The sequence below is a fragment of the Eurosta solidaginis genome, chromosome 2 (genome assembly GCF_040869045.1).
Source record: "Eurosta solidaginis isolate ZX-2024a chromosome 2, ASM4086904v1, whole genome shotgun sequence".
Taxonomy (NCBI): Eukaryota; Metazoa; Arthropoda; class Insecta; order Diptera; family Tephritidae; genus Eurosta; species Eurosta solidaginis.
Window position 1 is genome coordinate 121,001,697 of NC_090320.1, and position 5,496 is coordinate 121,007,192.

Sequence of the window (5,496 nt, forward strand, 5' to 3'; positions counted from 1 at the left end):
AGCGGCGCCTAAACGTTGCCGATGAAGGAATTTAGCAGTTCCCGAAATGGATCTATACAACGAGCTTTGGCAGTTGTCTAAATTTTTTCTTTCTTCTATTCTAATTTAAAATTTTTTCAATTAAGAAAAAATATATTATAACAATAATAATGATAAAATAATTATTGTTAGGCCTTGAGCTCGATATTAACTCGCTATATTACAAATTAGTAGGCCGATATAACAACAAAAATTGTTAATACATCCCAGAGCACGGGGAAAAAAGTGTCAATAAAATATGACACTATGGCATCATCGCCATAAACAAAGTCCAATTTTCACAACTATTCTGTAACAGATGTCGCAGTGCTGTGAATATCAATTGGCAAGAACCAGAATTGAAGTAGGAATAATGAAGACAAACAAAAAACCGCTGTGATGGCTGAATGGTTATAGCAGCGGCGCCTAAACGTTGCCGATGAAGGAATTTAGCAGTTCCCGAAATGGATCTATACAACGAGCTTTGGCAGTTGTCTAAATTTTTTCTTTCTTCTATTCTAATTTAAAATTTTTTCAATTAAGAAAAAATATATTATAACAATAATAATGATAAAATAATTATTGTTAGGCCTTGAGCTCGATATTAACTCGCTATATTACAAATTAGTAGGCCGATATAACAACAAAAACTTATTAACACCTTTCTTTTGATACCCATATTGTACAAACAAATTCTAGGGTCACCCCTGGTCCACCTTTATGGCGATATCTCGAAAATGCGACCACCTATACAACAACCACCACTCTCTTTTAAAACCCTCATTAATACCTTTAATTTGATACCCATATCGTACAAACACATTCTAGAGTCACCCCTGGTCCACCTTTATGGCGATATTTCGAAACGGCGTCCACCTATAGAACTAAGGTCCACTCCCTTTTAAAATACTCATTAACACCTTTCGTTTGATGCACACATTGTACAAACAAATTCTAGGGTCACCCCTGGTTCACCTTTATGGCGATATCTCGAAACGGCGTCCACCTATGGGACTAAGGATTATAAATAAAAAAAAAATAAATGTAAGGCGCGATAACCTCCGAAGAGATCTAAGGCCGAGCTTTTCTTCCAATTTGCGTCGTGCTCCTCTTGATTTTTCCCTACAAATTGGCCGGACGGGACCTACATGTTTTATGCCGACTCCGAACGGCATCTGCAAGGCAGATGAGTTTTCACTGAGAGCTTTTCATGGCAGAAATACAATCGGAGCGCTTGCCGAGGGGCGACCCCGCTTAGAAAAATTTTCTTCTAATTGAAAAATCTTATTTCTAAAATTTTGATGTTGCTTTGCCCGGGAGTTGAACCCAGGGCATACGGTGTGATAGGCGGAGCACGCTACCATCACACCACGGTGGCCGCCAAGGATTACTCCCTTTTAAAATACTCATTAACACCTTTCTTTTGATACCCATATTGTACAAACAAATTCTAGGGTCACCCCTGGTCCACCTTTATGGCGATATCTCGAAACGGCGTCCACCTATGGAACTAAGGATTACTCCTTTTTAAAATACTCATTAACACCTTTCATTTGATACCCATATCGTACAAACGCATTCTAGAGTCATCCCTGGTCCACCTTTATGGCGATATCTCGAAAAGGCGGCCACCTATACAACAATCACCACTCCCTTTTAAAACCCTCATTAATACCTTTAATTTGATACCCATATCGTACAAACACATTCTGGAGTCACCCCTGGTCCACCTTTATGGCGATATTTCGAAACGGCATCCACCTATAGAACTAAGGCCCACTCCCTTTTAAAATACTCATTAACACCATTCGTTTGATGCCCATATTGTACAAACAAATTCTAGGGTCACCCCTGGTCCACCTTTGTGGCGATATCTCGAAACGGCGTCCACCTATGGAACTAAGGATTACTCCCTTTTAAAGTACTCATTAACACTTTTCATTTGATACCCATATCGTACAAACGCATTCTAGAGTCAACCCTGATCCACCTTATGGCTATATCCCTAAATGGCGTCCACCTATAGAACTATGGCCCACTCCCTCATAAAATACTCTTTAATGCCTTTCATTTGATACACATGTCATGCAAACACATTCCAGGGTTTTCCTCGGTTCATTTTCCTACATGGTTATTTTCCCTTATGTTGTCACCATAGCTCTCAACTGAGAATGTAATGTTCGGTTACACCCGAACTTAACCTTCCTTACTTGTTTTTCTTTTATTTTCAGGTGGAGATTGGGCATGGGGCATATTGGTTTCTTTGAATTTCGTTTTAGATGTACCGGCATCGCAAAGGGGTGCTCCAACTGTGGCGTCGGCCACGCTGTTGGTGGTCACACCTTTGCGATGCCCATTTATGCATTTATTAATGGATGATTTTCTTCTTTTCTTTGCAGGTTTAATATAGCATTTTTCTGCATACTTTTTGGACTATATAATATTATCAGCATACTGTTCCTTAATGTAAGCTGCCTTGTATCTTACAAATGGTTGTAGGATTTATAGTACTGGCATTGGAAGCGCTTTGTTGCTTCATTTGTATAGAACATGTGAATGATTTGGCTATTAAGTTAAAAGCACGGCCTTTGTGGAGTCGTGCTGCATTTTATTGTGCAATTGCTATACCTCTGATAATTTGATGCACGGTATTGGAGAGCATCTTTGCATATGGTCTCGGATTCGGCACTGGTGTGATATATGGTCTAATGGGATTGGATAAAAAGGCTTCGGTCGAACAAATGCGTCAAGCTGCTGTACAATCGGGCTTAGCAGGTACACCCACAGTAAGCGATCGCGCAAGCATTGTGAATAATGCACAGCCATTCTCATTTACCGGGGCAGTGGGCACAGACAGCAATATGTGATAGCGCAAAGCAATGAATGAAATAAACGAAAACCCTTGTAAGCATTTCTCAGTAAGCAGAACTCAGTTGAAATAATGCAGTACAGAAGCAAGAGGTTTTTTTTCATATCCTTGATAACCAAGGAATTCGTCATAAGCGAATGTGTCTTCGAAAATGAAATTTTGTCAGGCGATCAAGCCGCTTTTAATCTTCAGGTGCCTACGTTGGTATCTGCTTACGTAAATCTAAATTATATCTGCGAGACTGGGTCACGCATAATTCCTAACCGTATGGTGGTTGCGCAAATATTCGATCAGTCGCAGTCAAATCAAACTTACGTGCTAGTTGGCCCGGTTTGTTGGCAATAGCTTTGGCACAAGTGCGTAGTCTATCGACGAATACTATAATAAGCACGTTTGTGATGAATGTACGTCCACTGGGTGAAATTGATAAAAACGAACCACAAAAAATGCGTAACTAAGCGAACATATTGCACGTGTACATTCTTATATACAAGAATTTTCATATTTGAATACGTCTTGATATTATATTTAATCCACATATGATGTTTCGTAAACGTGAATCTCATGTTCGAAATTTTGTACAACGTGTACAACTCTATGTTTTATCTAATTTACGCAAATAGATCGCATTGCGCTTAAGTGATGAGCAACAAGCTTAGGAACGTTTTAGTACGCTGATAATAACATTACTACCATTGGCTGCCTTAGGATCAGAAGTTATTGAGGAGTTATTCTTTCCTAGTTTACTTGGGCAGGTGAAAATCAATAATATGATACCATATGTGTTGACTTTGAGCGCCAATACACGCCAATGAGTCATAGGATAAGAAGGACGATAAATAAGTATGGTCTATCTGTAACAACTGGTAAGGTTCTGTTGATACATTGTTTTCAACATGTTTAAATATAAGCACTCCTGTAGGAAACAGGGCATACTAGGATTTAAATGAGCCAATGCCGTAAACGGATTCTGATAAATATACATATATATACGAAATAATGGTTTCTTGAGTTGTCAACGTTGATAATAAAAGTACTTGACGGCAAGAAGTAAAATCTATCGCATCAATCACTATTTAGCAAAGGAAATGGTACAAAACCTTATGACTATACGTTTCGCTAATCGTTTTCTTAATTCAACATGGAATCGCGAAAATATAGCTTCCGTACTAAGTACATTCAAAGGACTATTTGGCACACAAGGACGTGGTGGTTATTTCGATGAATTTGGCATTATACGTGACGTCATGCAAAACCATTGATTACACATACTCCCGCTGGTCGCTATGAAGAAACCAAATTCCTGTCAGCCCGACTATATACGCGATGAAAAAGTTAGAGAATTGAAAAGTATTCCAGCGTTAACCTTAGACAAATGGAGAATGTGATGAACATGTGGGATATTTAAATGCTCCGCCAGTTAAAGAGAATTCCACTGCACCTACATATGCATTGTGTGTGCTGCGTATGAACAATGAACGTTGGGGACTTGTACCCTTTATATTGCGTTGTGGTAAAGCATTGAATGAACGTAAGGCGGCAGTGCGTGTAGAATTTGTGGTGTTGGGGGGCAACCTTTGTTAAGGATTGCATAAAAAGTTTTCTACGTTTCGCCGACGGCCAAGTCCCAAAGTTACAAGGACACAGCAGAGGCGTTTGCAAGAAGTTAGCACAATACAACGGGAAGACCTTGATGGCGGGTCAGTGAGTCTAGATGAAATCGAACCAGGACTCTACTTAGGTAAGCTTGCCTAGTAATTAATATATGGGTATAATAGTAAATTGTTTCCGCTTTCACTTAGGTAATCCCACTGCAGCGACATATATGGAAACAATGGAAAAGGGGAACATCACGCATATATTGACGTTGGACTCATTGCCGTTGCCGCAACATAGAGTACATGGAAGCTTCCTTACAACCAAATACATATGTGCACGGTAAGTTGGAAGCATACTTCTTTGCCTGTTTGCAAAAATATTCATTAATTGTAGTTTATTGACTTAATAAACACACAAGCAACTGCAAGAAGTGTAATATATGGATACACACAAGAGTAGACTTGATGTTTGAAATTTTGAAATAGGGATAAAGACACTCCCCGAAGGTTTTGTGCAGTGTTGTCGATGTTGATGGCGCTTTCCCATATAGATCCGTCACGTTCCGGTAATACGCACCATTAAGGTGCAAGCCAGACCACCTCGGGTAGTAGTCTCCTCTTACGACAGGTACTTTCTAAACCCCCTAAGCCGCTGGAGGAAAAATTGATGTGAACGCTTTGTTTAGATAATATTCCGTTAATAGCGTTTACAGTTCACAACTTCTATATCCAGTTCCTATTAAAATCAATAAAACTTAATTATTACCTTTATTGACTAAATAATGAATTTTATACTTGTTGATCCTAAACTTTTCATTGAAAATCCGATTTCTCTTCATATGCTCACATTTTCTCAATCATAAAAATTCTAAAAAATTATAATTATACAAAACATATAAAGACTTAAAGAAGTTTAAATGCTGTTCCTAACCTAAGATCCTAGAATTTCTCCAGATGCGTCTTCCACGAAAAGGCCTACTGTATGGAACCGGTGTAGGGAAGTTTGGTGGT

At 38.9% G+C, this 5,496-nt stretch overlaps 1 pseudogene; it reads left to right on the top strand.

Moving 5' to 3' along the window:
- Nucleotides 1–2,959: 2,959 nt before the first annotated feature.
- On the top strand, nt 2,960–4,471 carry LOC137241627 (glucose-6-phosphate 1-dehydrogenase-like; annotated as a pseudogene).
- The last annotated feature ends 1,025 nt before the right edge of the window (nt 4,472–5,496 follow it).